Source organism: Astatotilapia calliptera, chromosome 3, assembly GCF_964374335.1.
Source record: "Astatotilapia calliptera chromosome 3, fAstCal68.1, whole genome shotgun sequence".
Taxonomy (NCBI): Eukaryota; Metazoa; Chordata; class Actinopteri; order Cichliformes; family Cichlidae; genus Astatotilapia; species Astatotilapia calliptera.
Window position 1 is genome coordinate 72,344,365 of NC_137424.1, and position 26,164 is coordinate 72,370,528.

General features: G+C 42.2%; 2 protein-coding genes across 6 annotated transcripts in view; both read left to right on the forward strand.

Moving 5' to 3' along the window:
* The window catches only part of LOC113015028 (junctional adhesion molecule-like), a 357,528-nt gene that overhangs the window by 136,085 nt on the left and 195,279 nt on the right, over nt 1–26,164 (forward strand). The window lies entirely within an intron of this gene.
* Nucleotides 18,892–26,164, forward strand: part of LOC113010479 (uncharacterized) — a 23,642-nt gene continuing 16,369 nt past the window's right edge. For all 5 annotated transcript variants that reach the window (XR_013906521.1, XR_013906522.1, XR_013906523.1 and 2 more), the window contains exon 1: nt 18,892–19,224. The gene's annotated coding sequence lies outside the window, so the exon portion shown is untranslated. The remainder of the gene's footprint in view (nt 19,225–26,164) is intronic.

Here is a 26,164-nt window from a genome sequence, read left to right on the forward strand (position 1 = left end):
TTAAATAAGTCTTAAATAATCAGGCCCCATTTTATCTTAATGACCTTGTAGTACCATATCACCCTATTAGAGCACGTCGCTCTCGCTCTGCAGGCCTACTTGTTGTTCCTAGAGTATTTAAAAGTAGAATGGGAGGGAGAGCCTTCAGTTTTCAGGCCCCTCTTCTGTGGAACCAGCTTCCAGTTTGGATTCGGGAGACAGACACTATCTCTACTTTTAAGATTAGGCTTAAAACTTTCCTTTTTGCTAAAGCATATAGTTAGGGCTGGACCAGGTGACCCTGAATCCTCCCTTAGTTATGCTGCAATAGATGTAGGCTGCCGGGGGGTTTCCCATGATGCATTGAGTTTTTCCTTTCCAGTCACCTTTCTCACTCACTATGTATTAATAGACCTCTCTGCATTGAATCATATCTGTTATTAACCTCTGTCTCTCTTCCACTGCATGTCTTTATCCTGTCTTGCTTCTCTCACCCCAACCGGTCGCAGCAGATGGCCGCCCCTCCCTGAGCCTGGTTCTGCCGGAGGTTTCTTCCTGTTAAAAGGGAGTTTTTCCTTCCCACTGTCGCCAAAGTGCTTGCTCATAGGGGGTCATATGATTGTTGGGTTTTTCTCTGTGTCTATGAAGCGCCTTGAGGCGACTTTTGTTGTGATTTGGCGCTATATAAATAAAATTGAATTGAATCCACGCCTGGTCCGGCCTCCGTGCCTTCATCCACGCCTGGTCCGGCCTCCGTGCCTTCATCCACGCCTGGTCCGGCCTCCGTGCCTTCATCCACGCCTGGTCCGGCCTCCGTGCCTTCATCCACGCCTGGTCCGGCCTCCGTGCCTTCATCCACGCCTGGTCCGGCCTCCGTGCCTTCATCCGTCCGGCAGTTGCCACACTGCCGTCAGAGCCATCTCGACCTGTTCCGCTTCGCCTCTGCCGGCCGTTTTCCAGGCCTCTAAGTTGGCATCATGGCCTTCGGGGACTGCCTCCGGAAAGAGTTCGTCACCGCCACTGCCTTCCATGTGGTTGGCCTCCTAATTGGGTTTGCCTGCGTCGCTGCCGTTGCCGTGTGCACGGCCAGCCTCCAGAACTGTCTTCGTCCTTGTGTTGTCGACCCCCGGGTCGACCCCCTGAACTTTTCATGGACTCTTGGTGAGCTCTAGTTTCATTTTTGATGTGTTTTCCTGCACTTTTTGACTCTTATGCACCTTTTTTGTTTGGTTTCTTTTGTTTGGTTTACCATCAGATTGTGCCTGTGTGCTTCTATTCTCCGTATTCAGTGTTCACGTCATGTTTTGTTTTCATACCAGCAATAAAGTTGAGGTTTTTGAGTTTCAAGTTAGTGTCTGAGTCCTGCGTTTGGATCCTCCTTGCCGCCGGCCCGCACACAGAGCCCTGACAAAAAGAAGCTTCTAGAACACTCAGTCAAACATAAACCTCCAACAGATCCAGCCATTTGGTTCCTCCTGGCTGACCTGCAGGTAAGAAACAGATGTGGGGTATAAGCTGTCAGGTAGATGAGTGAAATAAGTAAGTAAAAATTATTAATGTAGCACTTTTAAAGACAAGAATCTATTACAAAGTGATTTAACATTGATATTAAAAACAGTGCACAGAAACACAATGCACAAGATTACCAAAATGTTTGTTAGCTCATCAGAAATGTTCTGTAATTTTTTATTTTTTGTCTGGGAGTGTCATCTACTGGTTGTAACTTAATCTCGGCTCCATCCAGAAAAGCCCAATGCCTAGGTGGAGTTACCAAGCTGGATATTACACTACCAGGATCACAACAAAGATTCTGGTAAGGAAAGGTGTGACCACAGCAGAGAGCAACCAGCGTGTTGCTGTGGACTTAAATAAGGCATGTGTGAAAATTGTACTCTCCAAATTCCACCAATATTAAGTGTCCTACCAGAGGGGTGAGGACACTGGACCATGTAAATACATCAAGCAGTCCTACAGACTGACACTCCTCCATGACCTAGAACAATCTGACAAAAAAAGCCCCTGCAAGCATCCTGGTCATGGTTACAGACCTAGAGCACTCACAGGAAGCGCTACATGGAGATGGTCTTCGTGGACTACAGCTCAGCATTTAACACCATAATCCCAGACATTTTTACCATGAAGCTGGACCACCTTCAACCTGATCCTTGATTAAATATTTCCTCATCAACTGGCCCCAAACACTCCAATAGTCGGGCACCCATATCTCTGCCAATCTCATCTGGGCCCACAACACCAACGTGCTGGAAAAGAAGGCCCAGTAGCAGCTGCAGTTCCTCCGTGTCCTGAGAAAGAATAAACCAGACCAGATGCTGCAGCTGGTCTTCTACTATGCCTCAGTGGAGAGCATGCTCTTCTACTGCTTTGGTATTTGGGATGCAGGGGCTACAACTGAGAACAGAAAGGCTGCGCAGAGGGCAATTAACCACACCCAAAAAGCATTGGCTGCCTTCTGCCTCCCATGGAGGCCATCGTCTCTTACTCCTTTCTCATGGAAAAGAAGGCCATCACCAATGACCCCTTGCACCCCGCCTAGCACCCGTTTGACCCATGCTCTCTGGTCGGTGCATAAGTTGAGTCACTTTCCACACCTCCAGAGTCCAAAACGCCTTCTTTCCATTCGGACTCTCAACAAGTACTGTCCCTGCTGGTGACTTCTTGTAACAATTGGATGAACCTAGAATCTTAGCTCACGATGACGTCTTCATTTTCATCTGGCCAATCACATGCAAAGATTAGGATCACAACATTGTGTGAAAGAAAGGAGGGCAGAGACTGTGAAGACAGCGACTGTGGTGATACAGGCCAGGTACACAGAGCGACACAGAGAGAAGGATGTGGAATTAAGTGCAGATGTATTGGGAAAAGTGATAAAAATATCAGAAAAGAAACTGGCTGCATTTAAATGATACTGGAGACAGCAAAGCTGAGCGCTGAATTTTTAAAATTGTAATAGGTTAAAACAAATTCAAAAAATACTCCTAAGCGTTGCTCATATCTACCTGTAGCTGGAGGAGAGGTGTTATTCATTGGCCCTGGAAGAGTGTCCTGTTTTGAGTCAGGTATCTGTGCTGCACCATCCACTGTGTTGAATAAACCACAGCCTGCTGCAAGTCATATCAAAAGAACAACATTTATTCCAAAACAAATGACCCCTGACAAACAAACGTTTTGATGAGGAGCTGGCTGACATCACTGGCAGTGACTTTCAGACATTTTTTCCATCGTAGAGAAAAACAGATTTCAGATTGTCTTTGTCCAGGCTTTAAACCCCATGTGTGTTCTTCTGAGCAGCAGTAAATGCACAAAAATAAGGCTTTCATGAAAACACTAATTCAAACACTTCTTACCAACACAGATCATTCACAGCTGGGCTAAAATAGAAGGCTCCCAGTGATACTGAATGAAGAGCCATTAAAGAGCAATAAGGCAGCAGAGCTAAAAGAGCCAAAGATCTCACAAACACTGAACACTTCTCACTCACTTGGAGAACCAACTTTCAGGTTGATGATGTTGATGACCTTTATAGGTTTTCCAGCTCTCTTGATGACACGGCACTCGTATGTTCCAGCATCATCTTGTCTCACATTCTTCAGAATCAAAGACACGTCTCCATCAGCTATCTGTCTGTCCTTCAGATCCACCTGGTTCTCAAAAGATGGATGCTGGTAATCTGGAACAAGTCGTCCATGCTGATATAAAAGGACAAGTTCTTCATCTTCCAGGTCAGTTCTGCTCCATTCTACAACTATGACGATGTGGGCTTGAGCTTGACATGTCAGAGTGACGTCCTGTCCAGACTCAGCTGTGATGATTTTGTGATCTGAAAAAGAGGAAACAACACAGCGCAGCGAGGTTAAAGGTCAAAGTAACACTGTTCACTTCTACAGCAGTCAGAGTGATGATCAGACAGCACTAAACTGTACTTACACACAGAGAATTTTCAATAATATCACTTATCACAAAATTAATGTGTGCAGGCTCATGTTGCCTGCACACACACAGACAAACGGAATGAATATGAAATAATCCTACTCAATTTCTTTGTCTTTATCTATCATTGAAATGGTATTTATCTCCTGACAGGTAAAACTCACCTGCAGAGGTAAACATGCAGAGGCTGAATAACAACAAAGCTGAGCAGAGTGATGCAGTCACAGCAGACATTTCCTCTAGCACAGATGGTCTTAGTTTGTTCTAAATGTCTGTATTTTCAGTGAATAACAGAACGTGAGTTTACGTGGGAGAAACGTTTCGTCACTCATCCAAGTGACTTCTTCAGTCTCAGCTGACTGCAGGTTTCCCCAAATCTTATAAACAGTACATTTGCATAATGACTGAAACCAGCCCACTGAATCAACAATGGGCTGGGAGGTCAGTTCCTTGATCATAATTATGCAAAGCTTTCATGACCATTGATCAACAACCACTAACCAAAACCCACTGATCGAAGACCACCATCATTTCCATCAGTAATGGGGAACATCTAAAAGCTGACGTGTACCGTAAACCTACGCATACGGATCAGTATCTAAGGTTTGACTCTCATCATCCACTGGAGCACAAACTGGATGTCATCAGGATCAGGACGCTACAATACAGAGCGAAAACCATCCCCACTGACACAGCGGCCAGGGAGGCAGAAGAACAGCACATCAAGAAGGCTCAGGGCCTTCTTGATGTGCTGTTGGCTATCCGATTGGCCTCCCTGCTGCTGCGGAGCCTGGGACGCTCTGCTTGCCTCCACCCCGGGGGGAAGGGTAACAACTCTTGGGTCTGGGTTCTGTTTCCCCCTACTGTGGGCGAGGGTACCTGGACCCGGGGTGTAGAGTATGTTTGGGGAGTGTGATTGTGTTTACATGTCCATTTATGTCAGTCCTTACGTTGGGTGAGTGCTGAGTGTTTATATATGTGTGCATGAGGGTGGGAACGCATGTTTGTGTCTATGTGTGCCTGTTTGTCTGTGTCTATATGTCAGGTTAGACTCCACCTCTCTGGGAACTCCCAGGCCTATCTCCCCTCACCACACTCCCTGCCGGTGACTGATGCTCTCAGGGGTCGGTGCATTGGTGGTTCTTTGTGTCCGGGGCTGGGCACTCAGGTATGTACCGGCTCACTCCCGGTGGCTACCTGGCGGGGCCTGGCGCCTGTTGCTCGGTCAGGCCTCCTCCGGGGTGCGGGGGGCCCTCGGGCCTCGTCTGGGGATCCTCGGCCCTTCCCATGAGGGTGGCACGGATGCCCCTCCGGTGGGCCTCCTTGGGCTCTCGTGTTCCAGGGCCTCTGGATGTCTGGGGCCTGGATCTCCTCCATGCCTGCTTCATGCCCTGGGGGACGGGGCTATGGCTCGCTACATCCTCTTGCAGACCATTACATGTGGAAACCATTTGAATACAAGTGCGCTGATCCACACAGGTATGCACACGGATGTTCACTGCTCGTAGACTTAAATTACACCTTTCTTGGCTGCTACTTCAAAGCACACATTGTGCGCTGTCTGTCCTGCGTGCTGCACAACAACACTGAATATTTAGTATTTACTGCTGTTTACACTTAGCTAGATTAATGCGATGGTGTTGTGTTTAGTATGTTGCTTTGGTTTTTTTTGCTTGTTTTCTATTCTTTCTCTTTCAACAGGTGATCCAGGAGATTTTATTTTATTTTTTTTCCCCCCTTTCTCACTGTCCCTCTCCCTTTCTGTTTTTCTTTTCCTTCCTCTTTCTTTCTCCCTTTCCTATCCCTCACTCATGTCTGTCCCATCTGTAACAACTGAAAATAAAATAAAATAAATAATTAAAAACAAAGGCCGATCAAATGGACCAATACGGCAATGCCATGATGATCCATTTGGCAAAGTAAATCCATTGGGTATCCTTGTTGGTCTTCAGACAACAATTCTGATGGCTAAAGAACCAAATGGGACAGGGGAAAAAAATAATAATAATAATTTTCCCTTTCCAGTTCACAATCAATCCCACCCCTAGGTCAAAAAATATGTATAGGACAATTGGCCTAATCTAATATTTTGTATGAACCTGTCCAGCTGTCCATTTAGTTGAATGTAGGATTAACTCATAAGTCTTGCTAAAGTACCTTGTATTCTGATTCATCGCAGCAGCAACAGCAGCAGTTTGGTTGGATGATGTTAGCAACTGCAGAAAGTGTCTTGCTGACCGAATAATTTCATCCTGCATAATCTGCATTATTTATTTGCAGTGTTCGTCTATCTATCAATATCTGCGGAGTATTTTTTTTTTTAACGAGTATCCTATTTTCTAAAGCACAGCATGTAAATGGTAGCTCAGTTAGCAGGATGCTAGCATGTAGCGCTTAGTGAGACACGCCTCAGACGAGTTGAGCAAAGACCCCGTCTGTGTACTTTATACGTGAGCAACGGATTTAAATAAAATTAAGGTTTCAAAAGACAAACTTGAAGATGAAAAACAATATACTCACCGGAGAGCTGCCAGGGTTTGCCGCTGCCATTTTGGCGCTCCTAAATTCAAAACTGCCTCTGCAGACAGGCATGGGAGGCGTGGAAATTGTCATTGAGTTAGTCAAACGTTTTCCTTAGTTCGAGTAGATGATAAAATAAAATAAAAATAACTGGGATTTTAAATAGGACTAGGCGTTCTGTAATGATCTCTATTTAGGAGAAAAACTTAATCACTCACCTTTAAACAGGTGTCTTTTAGGAGACACATTGCTGGCTAACGGTGTCATGTGATCAAACAGCGTAATTTAATTGGCTGAGAGCCACTCGACTCGATCTGGTGCTGATTGCTCTGGCTTGGGTCATTAAAGTTCATCACTTTTGCAGGTGAATTTTTTGCAGGTGAATTTTTTGCAGGTGAATTTTTTGCAGGTGAATTTGGAGGATAAAAATTCAGTGTCATAAATTCAATGTCTAAAAATACTTGAATTCTGATGATACTATATTTCTTCCATACATTTGCAGTTTGGACGCACAGGTGTGAACATCTCCTGCAGCAGGGGGAGGACTATCCTCCGCCCGTAATGCTGTAAATAATGGTCGACAAAGTTATGTGACATTAGTGATGTTTGTACTAACTTGGTTTAAAAGTCTTTACTTTAAAATATATGCTGTTCAGTAGTCGACCTTAATCTTACAGAGAATGTGATAATTTTATTGATAATTAAAGTCAGTCATATATCCACAAACACAACAGGATGAAAGTCAGTGATGCTGCTCGGTTTGCAGTCCTGAATATCACGGCACAAGCAGGATCCACTACACTGTTAATGTTAGCTGTGTTATATTGCTGCCTCTGTTCGGTGGTGTCGAGCCAAAGGGACTTTAACGTGTGTTTGAACGAGCTGACAGTTCACTCGTTAAGCTGAAAGAAGATGCTTTAACCCTTTAAGACCTACCATAGAACCAAGTCCGCCAGAGCTTATATTATATTTTAACATGCTGTGGAGCCATTTTTGGGAGCATTTCAAGTTGCTATACATCAATACAACCATTATAGCCCAAACTTTAATAATATGTCTGCATTAGGTGCATAGTAATTACATAAATTGCAAAAAAAGTGCAATAAACTACAAAAAAATTGAAAATCGTTTTTGTTTTTTTAACATATATTTCTAGTTAGAGAAATTTAAGAGGCTTATCCCTCAAAACTGTAAATACAAAAAAGTTGCACAAACTAGTTTCCCACCACAGGAAATTTATTTTAAGTGTCCTCATAGTTTTATTTTTGAAATACACCAATTTTTATATACTGCAGGAAAAACGAAAATAAATATTATAGTGCAAATTTGCAAAATAACAGCATATGCATCAAAATAAACTATTTCCAGCAGTGCAATATGAGTCCTAAGCATCCCAGAAACGACACAGAAAGTCATGAAGTCAAACATAACTTTTAAAAACACAAGTATAAGCTCATGATGCCACGATGGTTAAAAAAAAAAAACTACATTTCCGCAAAATGACATCACTTCCGGTTTCGGGCAGGTCATGCGGTCATGTGATAGTTCACGCTGATGGACGTAGGAAGTGTTACAAACAGCTGATTGGATCGGCAAAGCGTGTTTCTGGAATATCATGTTTTTGTTGCTGCAAGTGCTTTTTATGCAGTTTTTGCAAAGCTATATGTGGAAGGAAACTGTGACCTAGGACAAGCTGATGGCATAAGATGTAAGTACAACTCCTCCAGTTTCATATGCAAAAAAAATTATTGCGCTAGCTTACGTGGTTGCAGAGCTACCGGGATTTAAAAATAGTTACGCAAAACAGAGCGTGCCCGCTCCGATCGGCTGTAAAGGGTCACACATGTGTCCGCTATACCATCTGAAAACTCTTCTTGTTTTGTAATAACACAAACACTAAATCCTGCTTCTCTTGTGCTGTTTTGTAGCAGTGTATACACCTGAGACTGTCACCTGTCTGTCCTGCACTCTCTCTCTGTTTCTTTCTCTCTGATTGTGGAATAAAAGTATGAACATGTGTTTATAAGTTACACTTGTGTTTGAATCCTGCAGCTTATCACACATTTGATTTCCATGTGTGACAACTGCAAGTGTCCAGAGTGAGGACAGACTGATGGACCCACTGCTGCACATCATCTGTGAGGCTTTGCACCCCTGATGATCCACCAGGACAAACTCAGCAGTGTGTGAGGAAGAGGAGGAGGAAGAGCCAGCAGCAGCTGACAGATGGAGAGAATAGACAGACTGTTCCCTGTTTGTGAAGGACTGCTAGAAAAGTTTAAAATAACTAATTGTCTGTCCTGAATCAGTCTTATTAGGTAATGTTAAAATAATTGTATTATTTAAGCGTTTTCAGTGTGGGAGAAAGTACTTAGGGCCTTCAGGTTACACACTATGAAAGGCAGCAACAAGTTTAATGTTCAGAAACCTAAAGTATGTATCAGCAGCAAAATGGAGCTAAAAATAAATGTTTGTTTCAGTTCTATGAAGCTTGAGTATTTTGGATAAGTAGCACTGCTGTGTTTGTTGCATCATATTGCTGTAATTGTTTATATGCTTTATATATTCTGAAGTAAGTTGATCTATAATGTTACATTGTTGGCCCTGCGACAGACTGGCGACCTGTCCAGGGTGTACCCTGCCTCTCGCCCTATGACAGCTGGGATAGGCTCCAGCGCCCCCTGTCACTACCCGATCCGTACCGGAAACCCGATCGGTACCCCGCATGCGCGAAAGGTTTCTACTTCCGGTCGTAGCGTTTTACGATAGTTATGGGTCAGAGTAAGAGTTAAGATGTTAAGAATAACAAGTATATCTTAAAATGTTTGCAATAATGAAGCATTTCAGTACAATGTAGACAAAAACGAAAAATAAAAAGAAAGTTACGGATCAGGACTCTCCGATCCTTACTGCGCATGTGTAAAGTCTGACCGTACAAATCGGGTCTACCCGATCCGTACCGCGCATGTGCAGATGTTTTCTTCTTCTTCTGTTCGTTTAATGGCAGTTTACTCCCCAGTGTACGAGGATACCGCCACCTGCTGACCGAGCGAATAAACCCTATTATAAACTGAATTATCGTCATTACAAACGTGTGTTAAATCTGATTTAGCGATAGTCGAGTGTGTTTATGCTTGTCTGTGAGGAGAGGATTGTTGGAATAGTGATGATGATGTCCGCCATCACTGTCAATTGTCAGTAAACACTTCATCTGGCTGATGAATCTACACGTGAGATATTACAAAGTCTGCATTATTAACTCTGTAATTAGGCGCCATTCTTCTTATTTTACGGCGCTGTTGTTCAATCGGGGGACGCTCTCTGAGGAGAAAAGCATGAATTTCTTTGCATACGGATTATCCATTGTTTAAATGTCCCGGGCAGTCGAAAAGGAGGCAGAGCTGTTGAGAAATGCTAGGAGCTAACTGGGCGCTAACCGTATCAATCAAATATATTGAATGCCGCAATGTTGGCAAAGAGAGGAAGTGACGTAAGATTTGCGCATGCGGGGTACCGATCGGGTTTCCGGTACGGATCGGGTAGTGACACCCCCCTCGACCCTGAAAAGGATAAGCGGAAGGGGGAGCAGCCAAGATGGCGACCGAGGTAGACGCTCTTCTCCGCGGCTAAGCAGGATTTTGCAGTTTTACTTCCCTTTCAGCCGTCGTTTTTTCTCTGAATCACAAATGAGTTATTCTACTGACTGTTTATTCAGTACACGTATGCGACATTTCTAAGTAACGGCTTCCTGAACCATACTTCAAAGGACTTTTTCGCGACCCAAGCCTCTTTGCAAAGCGATAGCTCAGCTAATAGCAGGAAAGCTCTGTTACCTCAGCGATGTTTTCAGCAACTCAGGGAAGCAAAAGGAAGGAAAAAGGAAACACCCATGAAGTTTAAAATTCTAACCAAAGGAGCAACCAAGGAAATGGAGAGAAACACAGGTGTTGCTGGCTCAAAAACCAGCCCCAAGAATGCCGTGACTGCCGAACATGACTACAACCGCAGCAAAAGTCCTGAACTGATGCCACTGCCGGACTCGGATCCCGATACTCCAGCCAGACCAGATGGTAAAAAACACAAAGGTGATATAACTCTTGCTGATGTGCAAAACAACATTGCTACTTTAATTAATGAGCACTCAGATAATCTGGAGGCTATGATCAGCAAGAATACTGTTAACATCGAGGCCATGAAGAAGTCTATTGACTTCATGTTCTTAGAAGTAGAATCTTTGAAGAATGTCACCAAAACCATTAAAGCTACTTGTGAAAAAAAACAGCAGCAGAATGTCTCAAGTAGAACTGAAGGTCAACGAGGTTGAAAGATACCATCGGAGATGGAATCTCAGGCTCTCAGGTGTCCCTGAGCAAAAGCAAGAAGACATCACCAGGAAAGTACTTGACATCTGCTGCACTGTTGCCGGGGAAACAAGTGCAGGATTCAAAAACAGCATTGATGTAGTTCATCGCCTGGGCCACTACAGCGAAACTCATAAGAAACCAAGGCTGGTTATCATTCGATTTGTGACAAGATCAGCTCGTGACTTGATCTGGAGAAAAGCTAAAAACTGCTCCTTTCTGAAAGAAAACTACATGAGGTTCACTGAAGATCTGTCCTCTGCTGACAGGGCAATTCGAGAGAAGCTTTGGCCTCTTATTGATGCTGCAAGGAAAGAAGGAAAAAGAGCTCACTTTGCCGGGGTCCGTGTGATCATTGAGGGGAAAGAGGTGCACCCAACGCTCACTTCGCCTGAGGATCAAGCTGCACCTGCGATGATGGAGGTTTCATGCCCTCCTTGAGGTATAAAGTTAAAGAGGTCAAAGGGGTTGTTTACAATTTTGAGGTTCAGGATAAAAGTTAATACCAGTTCCATGTTAACTATGGGAAGTAAACTGTTCATTATTTTGTGTTAACGCCGCACTGTCTATATCACTTTGTTCTCTCAATGTCAGGGGTTTAAGAGACACTGTTAAGCGAAAAGCTTTGTTTTTGTTTGCAAATCAACAGAATACTGACTTTGTTTTTATTTTTTCAAGAATCACATTCTGTTATTAAGGATACTGCTTTTTGGAAAACACAGTGGGGCAAGGACCTATGGTTCTCACATGGATCAGAAAGATCGGCAGGAGTTACTACTCTGAAGAACAAATTTAATGGGAATGTTATGCACTCTGAAATGGACTCAGACGGACACTATGTGTTAATGATTGTCAACATTGATGGTACACTTCTTCTTGCCAACGTGTATGGTTTTAATTCCAAGTCTGATAATGACTTCTTACTGGATGCCCTTGAAACACGCTTTTTGTTCTGGTTATCCAAATACCCGAATCTCCTGTTATTAGTTGGAGGCGATTTTAACATTGCTCCAGATCCTTCACTAGACAGATGGCCACCTAGCTCAAATAACTCTCTGTCCTGTTGTTTAAATACATTCATGCAAAAGTTTCATTTAATAGACATTTGGAGATTTAAAAACCCTAAAGCCAGACTATTTACATGGAGTAACAAATCCAACTCTTCTAAATCCCGTATTGACTTCTGGTTAATTTCTGATTGCTTAAATAGGGATAATGTTATAGCCAATATAATGCCAACTCCACTCACGGATCACAAAGCGGTATCACTTCAGGTCTTTTTCAATACTAATGCTGCCCAAACTTGTAGGAGCTGCTACTGGAAACTTAATAACTCCCTTCTAAAACATGAAAAAGTGCTTGAAGATATTTTGTCATTAATCAAACGTTTCTGGGATAAAGCCCTAACCAGTCATCTCTACTGTCAAAATTGGGAACTCTTTAAATTTGAAGCCGCTAAATATTTAAGAGAGTATGGCTCATCTGCAGCAAAACAGAGGAAAAAATGAAGAAATTAATGTAATTACCAGAGGTGGGACCAAGTCATTGTTTTGCAAGTCTCAAGTAAGTCTCAAGTCTTTATCCTCAAGTCTCAAGTAATGTCAGGCAAGTCAGAGTCGAGTCTCAAGTCACTGGTGTAAAAGTCAGAGTCAAGTCACAAGTCTGAAATTTTGAATTTCAAGTCCTTTCGAGTCTTTAAAAAAAAAAAACCGAAAAAATAATGTTGCAGTTATGCTAAATGTAAATATTAGACCATGTAATTTTAAAATCTGTGTTTTTCTCAACACATGACAAAATAGTGAACTTAGAAAATATACACAAATTGTGAAATTGCACCTCTTTAAAATGCAGCTCAATTAAACCTAGCTCCAATAATAATTTTCACCGACAGTTCTGAGATAAGCTGCATGTTATTCTTGGATGCGGTTGTAGGACCGGCTTTAAAATCGCATGACAAAAATATCATACACATTAAAGAAAACTGTATCACCAACGTAGCCTGGACAACATTTGCTAGTTAGATGAAGTCAGCTATCTCATCTTAGCATATTTATATGCATATTTATAATCATACGGTTCTTGGAGTGAGTGCATACACTCATGAAGTTTAGTAACTTCAGGTCACTGCAACAAGCCCAGGTACAGTTTACCGACGGATGGGTACAGGACCTTGAAATGCACCGTGTAGAACGAAAGACCATCGTACATATCATAAGTTTACCAGTCTCACAAATTGTCGTCATAAATACACATTCCTTAACAGTTTATTAATAGGACCTTTGAGCTCAACGGTAATTAATTAGTAGTGGAAATAATTTCTGGTACCCATCACAGAAATGTAGCAGTGACAATAATATTGTATGCTGTAATCGTACTGGGCAATTAGTGATACAAAAAACCTGTTTTATCCTGTGAATAAAAGTATATGTTTTTGTCAATGTACCATAATAACAGAAGCGAAACGCAATATTGTGTCAGGACAATTCACTATTTATGCACAATAAATAAAGGAGCATAGCGCGACAATTTCTGTTCAGCGCCAGACTTGCTTGTAACCTATATCACCAATTATGTTATGAAAATGACGCATTAACTACTAAAAAAAAAACACTGACCTTTGTGTAAATGCTTGGAGCAGACTAACATGTGAGCTGGAGGGTTCTGGGACGTTATATTTGATCTTTGAATGGCTGCAATCCAGGCCATCCGTCGCGTCTGTTACTTCGGAAACATGGCTGAACAATTTCTCTTCAAGGACATAATCCGATAACAACCGATCTCTTTACCCGTCGGCTTCCCGTGGCTGTCATGCGACCGGCTATTGTAGTTAATAATACAACGGCTTCTTGACATTTTTGTGTTTCTTTTTATCGCTGTATAACTGATTTTAATTGAAAGCCTGCGTGCGCTAGTACCGCTTGCCACGAGTTCCCAGAATCCTTTGCGGTTCTACCCGTGAATGACGTCACATTTTCAATCTCTATATAATATGCAGTGTTGGGAAGGTTACTTTTAAAATGTATTCCATTACAGAATACAGAATACATGCCCCAAAATGTATTCTGTAACCTATTCCGTTACGTTACTCAATGACAGTAACGTATTCTGAATACTTTGGATTACTTAATATATTGTGGCGAGTTCAGACAAGGAGGAGACGGAGGTATCGTTTGGTCTTGCTTCCCGTGAGCTAGCCAGGGAGCACAGCCGTTTATAACATTTGCAGAAGAACACACTGCCACTAGCTAACTGCTCAGCGTGGCAACCACAACACACATAGGGCGCCCTCTGACCCCGGAAGGACACACCGTCGCAGCGAGAGGGCGTCACCCGTCACCATGGCAACATACACAAAACATAACTGTACAAGCAGAACCCCGAACAGCCCTGACCCGCTACAATATTATCATGCTTTTTACAACAACGTGAATGTACTATTGCTGTGTGATTTATTACTATTACTGAAGGTCCGCGACTCCGAACTGTAGTAAAGGGACCTCTGACTAATGCTGGGCTCACACTGTGCGATTTTTGGCCCATTTTGAGCCGATTTTTGAGTCGTGCGATCGTTTTGGCGATCGGCCCGATTTTGGCCTTCATCGTGCGTCGTGCATCGTGTAGTATACGTGGGGTAACGAGAAGCGATTGACACCTCACGACCAGCTCCCGATCATCAATCGCTTGGTCGTGAGGGTGTCACCGCAGTTTGCCACACTGCGCACGCGCAAACACAAATGTCAGCGAAAAAGACGGCGTAGCACGGCAGTGCAGGTGTGATCTGGACACAAGCGAGGGAGGCACAACCTGTAGAACCATCCGAGCCCTTTCGACGTGGCCTCACAAAATTATCACGACCACAACAACCGTGAAAATAGTTGGATCGACACTGCTGCTCAATCACAGCTGCCTGACCAATGTTTTTCATTAGCAATTTAGCAAAGTTGATGGTGGTGGTGTGTCTGTGTGAGTGAAAGACGGAGGGGGAGAGCGAGCGACAGAATTTCTGTTATAACCTTCATTTTTATGGACGCACAGTGTGAGCACTCAGGTCGCATCAGAGCATCGGGCCGTATAGTGTGAGACCCTGCATCGTGACCTATGAACTTCTAACCCCTGCGAGTCAATCGTACAGTTTGAGCAGGAGCTGAATCGCGCGACTGAAAAAAATCGCACAGTGTAAGCCCAGCATAATACGGCGGGGTCCCTGTCGGCTGGTAGCCGAAAAATAGCTCTACTTTGTTGTGTGGGTCAACTTTTCTTGCGACAGACAGAGAGAGAGGCGTTGAAAGGCTGCTCCAACGGAACTTGTTGTTTTCGGAGGAAAACACGAACACAGTGTACAGTCGAGTCTTAATAGCTTACTTACAACTGGGCTCGTCAGGCACTCTTCTTGGCTGCAGTGGTTATTATTATATTTACATGCTTCCAGCTCCCGTTTTTGCTCGATGACTGCTCGTACCTTTCCACTCCCCTTTTTCTCCCTCCTAGCGCTCACAGACACATAACGTGTATGGCAGTCCATTCTCCCAGCAGCACGGACTACACTGAACATGATGCTACATTCTTTAGAGCTATGCTTGTAGCATTCTGCCTGTTAGCTTAGCACAACAACAACAACAACAACGAAAAGGCGCTCTCTCACCCAGGAAACACACAGTCGCAGAGAGAGAGAGCGTCGCCCTGTAACCATGGCAACCGTAACGCTGCCGCCTGGAACAAAAGAACGTAGCTGTCAAACAAAACCCAAACAGTCCTGACCCGCGACAAAATGAAACAGGAAAGTACCCCAGTGTATTCCATTTATTTCAACAAAGTAACTGTATTCTGAATACCACCTTTTTAAACGGTAACTGTAACGGAATACAGTTACTCATATTTTGTATTTTAAATACGTAACGGCGGTACATGTATTCCGTTACTCCCCAACACTGATAATATGCATGTTAAATTTTATATTTGGGGTAAAATATCAAGTCTTTTCAAGTAAATCGGTTCAAGTCCAATTCAAGTCCCAAGTTAATAGTGTAAAAGTCCAAGTCAAGTCACAAGTCTTAGAACATTTTTTCAAGTCAAGTCTAAAGTCATAAAATTAATGACTCGAGTCTGACTCGAGTCCAAGTCATGTGACTCGAGTCCACACCTCTGGTAATTACTAGGATATCTGCTCTCACTCAGATCCCACCAGAGAACCTATCTGAAGAAGATAAAACTGACTTAGCTTTGCAACAGAGTAAGTTAAATGATATTTATAAACTGAAAGCAGAGGGAGCCTTTGTGAGATCAAGAAGATGGTTAGAAGAAGGTGAACAACACTCATCCTATTTTTTTAAATTAGAGAAATCTCATTCTAAACTTAGTTCTGTTCGGAGACTTAATATTGACGGTATCATAACTGATGATCCCCGAAAAGTCTCCACCTATTGCTCCAATTTTTATAGAAATTTATACAAGTCAGAGTTTGATGAGAGTGCTGCTCTGAGCTTTATGGAACAAATCCCTGATGTGCGAACAGTTAAAGAAGATCAGAGGAGTTTCTGTGATAGGCTGATATCTATTAGTGAAGTGCTACCTGCTATTCGACGTCTTAAACTTAATATATCCCCAGGAACCGATGGCTTAACCTCTGAATTTTACATTACTTTTGCAGATCAACTGGCTCCATTTCTTCTTAATGTATACATTGAAAGTCATTTAAATCAGTCTCTCCCCCCCACTTTATCACAAGGTCTGTTAACCCTAATCCCAAAGCCAAAGAAAGATCCCACTTATATTGACAATTGGAGGCCAATTTGCCTCCTTAATAATGATTATAAGATCCTAGCTCAGATCTTTGCCAAAAGACTGAAAGCTGTTTTGAATGATATTATTGATGAAACTCAGTCTGGCTTTATGGCTAACAGACACATATCCAACAACATCAGACTTGTTTTTGACCCAATTGATTATGCAGATTTGTGTAGGGATGATAGCTTTATCTTATTTGTAGATTTCTGCAAAGCGTTTGACACGATTGAACATGGTTTTATTTTTCAGGCTTTGGACAAATTTGGCTTTGGCCCTTATTTTCAGAATGCAATTAAAACAATGTACAAAAATGTGAATTGCTCCATCAAACTACAAGCAGGTACATCACCTAGGTTTAACTTGAACCGCGGTATCAGGCAAGGCTGCCCCATCTCCCCATACTTATTTCTCATCTGTGCTCAACTCCTCTCTGATTATATTAAACGCAGTCCTCTGAAAGGTATAACAATTGCGGATGAAGAAATATTCATTAGTCAACTTGCTGATGATACCACTCTCTTTTTAAAAGATACTTCACAGGTGCAGATGGCTATTAACACAATTAATGCCTTTTCTTTAGCTTCAGGACTCCACCTAAACATTGGCAAATGTGAACTGCTTGCCCTTAGAAATTGTACCAGTCTATCTATTGCTGGCATCCCAGTGAAAGAGTCTGTCACTTACCTTGGTATAGTCATTAATAAAAATCAATCCACCAGGTGCTCCCTTAATTTCACTCCAATTTTGGACAAAACACAAAAAAAGCTAAATGCTTGGCTGCAGCGGGATTTATCCATTAAAGGGAGAGTTTTACTCACGAAAGCAGAGGGTTTATCTCGTCTAACTTATGCTGCTTTGTCTCGATGTAAATAAAGAAACCCTGGCAGATATTGACAGACTTATTTATAATTTCATATGGAAGAATAGAATTCATTATATTAAAAGATCAGTTTTATCCAACTCATACCAACATGGTGGAGTAAACTTTCTTGACTTCTCCTCATTAAACAATGTGTTTAAAATAAACTGGATTAAACAATTATTCAGGAACCCAACCTCAATTTGGAACTTTATTCCCAATTATATTTTCTCAAAAATTGGTGGTCTTAACTGTCTTTTGCTTTGTAATTACAATATCGATAAAATCCCTTTAAAACTATCCAACTTTCATAAACAAATGCTTCTTTCCTGGTCATTAATTTATAAACACAATTTTTCTCCACATAGATACTATATTTGGGAAAATAGAGACATTTTATACAAACATAAATCTGTGTTTTTAAGTAATTGGTTTGATAATGGGATTCATCGTGTTGCACAACTTATAAATCCAGCTGGAGGTTTACTCTCTTACTCAGAATTTTTGAATACATATGGTCTTCCTGTTCCACCAAAGGAATATGCCATAGTGTTTGATGCTATCCCTGCTGGGGTCTTAATGCTGTTTAGAAATCTTGTTGTTAGTGATTTGACCCCTTTACCACTGGATCCTGCTGTTACTTATGTCGGTCAGGTGTGTTTCCCTTCTGTAAGGAGGAAAAACAACCGTGAAATATGAACTCTGTTTCAAAAAGACAGAACTTGTGTCCCAACGGTTGTCGCCTACTAGAATAACTTATACCAGGACCTGGAATTGGAGAAGATTTGGACCTTACCGTCGAAATTTCTATTAAATAACAAAGTAAAGGAAATATATTTTAAAGTTATTGATTGTTTTTACCCAACTAGGTCTTTTCTTGTACGTTATAAAAAGGACATTGATGTTAACTGTACATTTTGTAGTTGTGTGAAGGAAGATATTTCTCATTTATTTTGGTCATGCTTATACACGAATCTTTTCTGGCAAGAATTTTGTGTTTTTGTTGTTTCCTTTATTCTTTCTGAGTTCTCTCTTTGTTACGAGAAAATATTGTTTGGTTTCTTTAAGTACCCCATGCACAGGGCAAACGAATTTTATTTGATTAACTTATTGATATTATTGGCCAAATTTCATATACATAAGTCGAAATTTTCTAACGCAAAACCATCCTTTCAGTGCTTTTTAAATGAAACCAAACAATATTTTAAAACCATACAACATTCTCAAAATCAAAAAGGTGTCAAAACCATAAACCTATGTTCCCTGTTCAATATCATGTGATTCTATAATAGACTGTGTCTATTTTGCTTTTTTATACGAACCCCCTGACATTGTGTTTGCCATTTTGTATTTGTATGTCTGTATTTTGTGCTTTGTCAATTTAAAAAAAAAAAAAAAAAGGATAAGCGGAAGCGAATGGATGGATAGATGGATGGACCCCACGTGGTTACGTTGGTCTGCTTAGTCACGTGACCGCACAGCAACAAATCACAGCAGAGCCGGAAAAGGAGGCGGAGCAAAGTGTGTGTGCAGGAGAGGAGTCGAGCAGAGAGAGCTGCTTTTTTATGAAACGGGAGTAAAGTAGTAAACTTACAGGAACATATACCACTACCAACGTTGGGATTAATTTCTGCATCGATCTGCACACCCTTGTCTCCTGGATCGTAGCTCAGATCAGCGTGAACCACGTGGGTTTCTGCTCCCTGATCTGTTTCTTAAGACTTCCAGCTTCATCACGGAGTTTCTCTCGGTTTGTGGGCTCATCTAAAGGTAAGCACCGAGCTAAATTTAATGTGGGTTCAGTTTATGTTGAGTTTAGCTCTTTTGAGAAATAATAGATTGCTTGCTATACATTGGAGTTAGACAGACTGTAGAGTTTGTGATTGCTTGCAACGTTAGAATATGGCGGTTGCTATGGGGTAAGAATACATACAGAAAAATAGTCTTTGAATATGAACAAAGGGTGCAGGGCAGGAGAAGAGCCAACCCTCAGGACAGGAAGCCACGGGTACAAGCGTGGGGGAGGGCAATCAGCCTTTAGAATAGGGTCGTGTCCAAATTCATGGGCTGCATTCTCCTGAGGACCCGGCCTTCGCGGTCTACGTGGGCCGGGTCCTCAGAAGATCGGGTAGGCCGGAAGTAAACGGCCGTGAAATTGGACGGTCTAGCCTTCTGATTAGCGTCACCGCTGTTTAATAAACTCAGCCGTCTGCTCCTTGCTGTCTAAAATATAACAGGACACTGGAGTAAACTCTCGGCCATCTCACACTTCTGTTTAATCAGTTTTCTGTTTGACGTTTAGTCAGCTGTGTAAAAACCAAGGAGGAACCCACCCGGGGGATTAATAAAGTTTTATTTTATCTAATCTAATAACTTTAATCTCAGCCAAACCGATTTACTCACGAACAAACAAAACACTGAAAAAAGCCCAACAATAACATTTTTAGGTTGTCTAAGTGACTTATATATTACGTTTGTCACGGCCGGGCGGGTTACACACAGTAATTCGGCGTGCCTGTGTGGCGTGCTGGCTAGACCCAAGCGCGGCGAAGGCTAGCGGTGGGTTTGGAGCAGGCACGCAGTTATTCTAGTAACGATCAGTGCACGATGCGTGGCTTCGGAACGGTCGTTACCGACAGAGAGCGAGCGGAGCCGGGAAGAGAAAAAGGATTGAAGGGATAATCACTCACGGTTGCTGAATCAGGCGGAGACTGACACGAAGAGAATGATGTCTGAGCAGCGTCTCTCTTTTAACCCCGGCCCCGTGATCAGCTGATCACAGCTGATCACCGGCTGACAACGTTTAACCCGAGCAGCGAAAGTCCGCGGTGATCTGAAAATGATGTGCCGGGAGTTGTGCCATTCTCGGCCGCATCAGTAACCCTCGAGCTCCCGGCTAGCTATCGAGCTGTAGGTAGCAGACGTCTCCGAAAACGTCGAAGCACTTTAGCAAAGATGCGATATCTTGATAAACCGAGCAGATATTTGATGTTTACACAGCTACTTTCTCGCCTGAAAATATGTTAAAAGTTTATTTCGTGACCCAGAAAGATTAATAAGAGTAATTTTTAAAACTTAGTAGCGGCCGCCATTAGCCGGAAACTGGAGCTTGGCTGAATTCTGGGATATGGTGGATATGGTGGATATGGATATGGTGGGCCACGAAGGACACACCCGACCCATCCTTCAAATTCGGAAAAAGGAGCACGCATTTGTCGGCTGCATTCGGAGGGGTCTACGAATTTGGACAGCCTTCGGCGCGTCGCTGTGACGTAATCGGTCTACAAATGCGGCCTCAGGAGAATGCAGCCCATGAATTTGGACACGACATAGGACTTAATAGGGCTTTGGAGTTGACGTCACGCCGCAAAGCATTGTGGGAGCGCAGCGTCGTTTTCGGGGTCTACGAATCAAAACAAACACACTGTGTGGGAACGACGACTACAAGAAAGATGCTTAAAAGCAGCTCAAAAGAGAACGGACTGTATAGAGACCGATTGCGTCCAGAGGCGAAGCAGCGGTACTTGCAGAAAAAAGCTGCATTGGAAATGTGGACCCGTATGAAATACGCCCGTGGAGTGGAAACCCTGAAGACCAACCGCTACTGACTTAGCCTGACATATTTTTGGACCTTGGGCCTGTTCTTCGTACGTCGCTTACTACATCCAAGATCAAATGACACATCCAAGACCAAACCATCGCGCTAACCGTGAGCTCGCTAATCCGGTTCCCCGAACACACCTGCTGTTGACGATTAGTACAGCTGGACGCAGTTATGTGACATCACTGGGTGTCGTAAAAGGGGCTACGCATCGATAGTAGAAACATTGATCGGCAACCCGCTGATTGGTCGGCGAAAATGTCGAAGGGGCGTGCTCGGTATTTTCCGGCAGCAGAGCAAGAACTCATGAGTGAGGGATTTCAGGAGTTTCAGAGTTTAATTAAAACGCAAGAGAACACTGCAAAGGCTGCAAAAGCAAGGAGAGAGGGCTGGCAGAAAGTTGCTGACAAATCAAACTCGTAGGTAATTTAATAATAATAATAATGGATTGGGTTTATATAGCGCTTTCCAAGGCACCCAAAGCGCTTTACGATACCACTATTCATTCACTCCCACATTCACACACTGGTGGAGGCAGCTACGGTTGTAGCCAGGCTGCCATATCGCGCCATCGGCCCCTCTGGCCAACACCAGTAGGCGGTAGGGTAGATCTATCATATGACACTATATTGTCCAATATCATATGGCATTATATTATATTATAATATGTTATATTATATCCCCTTTCACATTAGAGCCACAACAGGACCCACAAGAACATGGGAACAAGTAAAAGTGGAATACAGGAGTATTCTACAGAATGGTAATATTTATCTCTTAGATTGCTTTTCGTCTCTTGGCAAGGTAATACTGGCCTGTAATACTCTGTTAGTTTGTTCATAACAGCAACCAAGAAAAGGGCAGAGGAAAAAAAGACAGGTGGTGGTCCTGCAGCCCCTGTCAACAAGTTGGTTAAGTAAATAATACCCTCACGGGAATATCGATATCTCTCAATGAGCACACTGTCGCGCTGAGCTAAAGGATCCTGTCTATCCCGCAATATATGCTGAATTCTGAGGACTCTCCTTATCAATCTTGCACCTTCCGCAATGGGTTGGTCGCGTATACAGACAGGACATGGCTGCGACAGGCTTCCCAAATCCACCTTCACTTTTATAGCCGTGGTCTCTCATCTTGGTTACACGAAGTAATTTACAATTACTACTCTGAAATATGAATTACATCTGTACTAATCACATACATGTAATAGAATGTTAATAGTTCATTTCCCTTTTTTAGGAAATGACCTGTATGTATCTGTGTGACATCAATACAAGGATCAAGTGCTGCATTATCTTTAGTTACATTGATAATATTTATTTATGGTGAAACAGTGGTGGAATATCGCTGTTGCTTTCGTATAAATGAAGCGGACATACCTGCGTGGCCGCGATCTAATCCTGTTTACATAAAGTAAACCTGCTCCCGAGCAGGTTTACGCTTACGGCTCTGTTGCTATGACAGCAAGTCCCGGATGAGCTTCGGGGAACCGAACGATCCAGGATCACGCGAAATCGTCAACAATCTAATCCAGCTAACTTACTTAGCGAGGTACGAAGAACAGGCCCCTTGTCTGTGGAGTCAGCGCGTACAAGTCGTCATTCAAACAAAGGTAAGTCAGCTCGAGTACTGCGAGTGAAACGCGTTTGATTTCCCTGCAAACATTCAGATTAGTGCAGCATAAATTCATTCATGAGGGGAAATTACAGTGAGAACATGTGGAGGCTGTTAGGTGGATAACATAGTGAGTTCAGTGCATTGATGAGACACTGTCCTGAAGGATTGTTGTTCTTTATGGTTAAAGAAATTGCACTAATTTATTCATATTTATTATAAATAATTCTAATTACACATCTTGCTTCCATGTTTGTATTCTGTGTCACTAAAAATACATTTTATTTTAGTTTTATATATTGATTAATGACCTGCAGAATCTCCTTATTATATTAAGTGATTCATAATTGTCACTTTATGCTTTCTCCATCTCTAAAGTGATGACATCCTTGCATTACATACTTTAGGTTCATTCTCTGCAGGCAGGTTTCTGACAGAGAACAGGCAGATTTAGAAAATAACATGCATTGATCTGTGGCACAAGGACTGTTACAGATGAACCTGCATACTGGGTTTTGCTGGGTAATATGACCAAGATACAGCCAGAGGTTGGCCATAAGATGGACTTCTCCTCTTCAGCTGCCCAAAAAAAGGCTCTTGATCAAAACATAAACAGACCATCTGTAGTGACAGGGAAAAGGAGCCGTCCTCAAAAAAGAAAAATCCCACCTGCTACTGTGGAGGAGTTGATACTGCTATTGGATACTTTGCTGGAACACAGTAAAGCTGTGGGTTGTGGGAATGAACCATAATGTTTTATCTAGGGGTCTAGATTTATGCCTGTAGTGCACTGCCGTGTAAATAATTTGCATTTACTGAATATATACTGACTGAGTCCCACTGTTCAAAAGTTGAATAAAGAAACAAACAAATTTTTGCCTCTTTTTTTTTTTTTTTTTTTTTTAAATTAAAACCACCTTATAGAACATCACATCAGTTACAGTGTAGAATCAATGTCATTTATAGTTTACAAATGACAAAATGTTTACACAAAATCATGAGTGTTTACATGATATCACCCACTACTAACGTTACTTTATTTACTGTATCTTTTGAAAAAAATAGAGCAATTTTAACAGCACAAGACTTAAGAATATTTAACAGGAGCAGGTTTCATTCTTCCCTGGTTTTATTATCACACTGTTCACCAAAACGCAGCAAACCTTCACAATCTTATCCTGAAGGGTCACCTCTTCACCCTCACATGGAAGAAGTAATCTGATTGGCATGGTGGTATGTTTGAAGCAGGTCCCTTGTGTAGTGCTGGAACCCAGTCACGATGTGTTTCATCCATTTAATAGGCTGGTTTGCTGCAATAATGCCAAATAATTAGCAACTCTATAAATAGAAGGTAGTTCTGCAAAATCACTCAGTAGGATGTTTGTTCTGATTTGTTATGACCTCAGGGCGCATAGAAAATAAAACTAATAGGCTATAAAGAGTGATATGAACACATTTAGAACTTACCGGAATGAAAATGTCTGGAGCACCAACAGATATTTGGAGATGGAAGAGAACTGCACGTCAGCTCGTCTCACAGCTGCTATCCAGGCTAGACGCCTTCGTTTTTTGCTAACATCGATACACGAGCTGCCTCATGTTGCTTCCAGGTTGGGAAAGAATGAAAAGATAAACCATTTTCAACCTTATTCTGTTGCCGGTCGTGCGATCGAACATTGCAGCGGACCACACAGCAAATACGAACCATGGCTGTTGTGTGTGACTTCGCTCCCTTTTCACTTGCGGTAGACCCCCAAAATGGCGGATCGGGCCAAAATCCTTTCCACGCCCACCCCCGTGACATCACCCTATTGGGCTTTGGAGCGTGATGTCCAAAGCCCTATTGAATCACGCTCCAAAGCCCAATAGTTGCTAATTATTTGGCATTATTGCAGCAAACCAGTCTATGAAATGGGTGAAACACATCGTGACTGGGTTCCAGCGCTACACAAGGGACCTGCTTCAAACAAACCACCATCAGATTACTTCTTCCATGTGAGGGTGAAGAGGTGACCCTCCTGGATAAGATGGTGAAGTTTTGCTGCGTTTGTTGAACAGTGTGATAATAAAACCAGGGAAAAATGAAGCCTGCTCCTGTTAAATATTCTTTAGTCTTGTGCTGTTAAAATTGCTCTATTTTTTTCAAAAGATACAGTAAATAAAGTAACGTTAGTAGTGGGTGATATCATGTAAACACTCATGATTTTGTGTAAACATTTTGTCATTTGTAAACTATAAATGACATGATTCTACATTGTAACTGATGTGATGTTCTATAAAGTGGTTTTAATAAAAAAAAAAGAGGCAAAAATTTGTTTGTTTCTTTATTCAACTTTTGAACAGTGGGACTCAGTCAGTACATATTCAGTAAATGCAAATTATTTACACAGCAGTGCACTACAGGCATAAATCTAGACCCCTAGATAAAACATTATGGGTCATTCCCACAACCCACAGCTTTACTGTGCTCCAGCAAAGTATCCAATAGCAGTGACAACTCCTCCAAAGTAGCAGGTGGGATTTTCCTTTTTTGAGGACGGCTCCTTTTCCCTGTCACTACAGATGGTCTGTTTATGTTTTGATCAAGAGCCTTTTTTTGGGGCAGCTGAAGAGGAGAAGTCTATCTTATGGCCAACCTCTGGCTGTATCTTGGTCATATTACCCAGCAAAACCCAGTATGCAGGTTCATCTGTAACAGTCCTTGTGCCACAGATCAACACTGTTGCTTCTACATTAAACAGAAGAGCAGCGACATGGCTGCAGGTCTCTGCGACTCGGGCCATACAGGTGCAGTGGGCGGCTTCAACCTTCCCTGTGATGCTCACAGTGACCCATGGCTGCAATGCTGGTTCATTCAGTCTTTGAGAGTGCAGTGAAACACACACAGACAAAGTCCTTTTAAATACAAGAACTATGAGCCAAGGCCGACGTAAATGTGTTTTATCTACTTTATCATAAATGTAACAAAGTGTTTAGAAAGTTAGCACATACATGTAATTTTTCATTTCTTTATGTGTCCATCTATAGAACGCTGCATGTTATATTCTAAATCTGCCTGTTCTCTGTCAGAAACCTGCCTGCAGAAAATGAACCTAAAGTATGTAATGCAAGGATGTCATCACTTTAGAGATGGAGAAAGCATAAAGTGACAATTATGAATCACTTAGTATGATCAGGAGATTCTGCAGGTCATTAATCAATGTATAAAACTAAAATAAAATGTATTTTTAGTGACACAGGATACAAACATGGAAGCAAGATGTATAATTAGAATTATTTATAATTAATATGAATAAATTAGTGCAATTTCTTTAACCATAAAGAACAACAATCCTTCAGGACAGTGTCTCATCAATGCACTGAACTCACTATGTTATCCCTCTAACAGTCTCCACATGTTCTCACTGTAATTTCCCCTCATGAATGAATTTATGCTGCACTAATCTGAATGTTTGCAGGGAAATCAAACGCATTTCACTCGCAGTACTCGAGCTG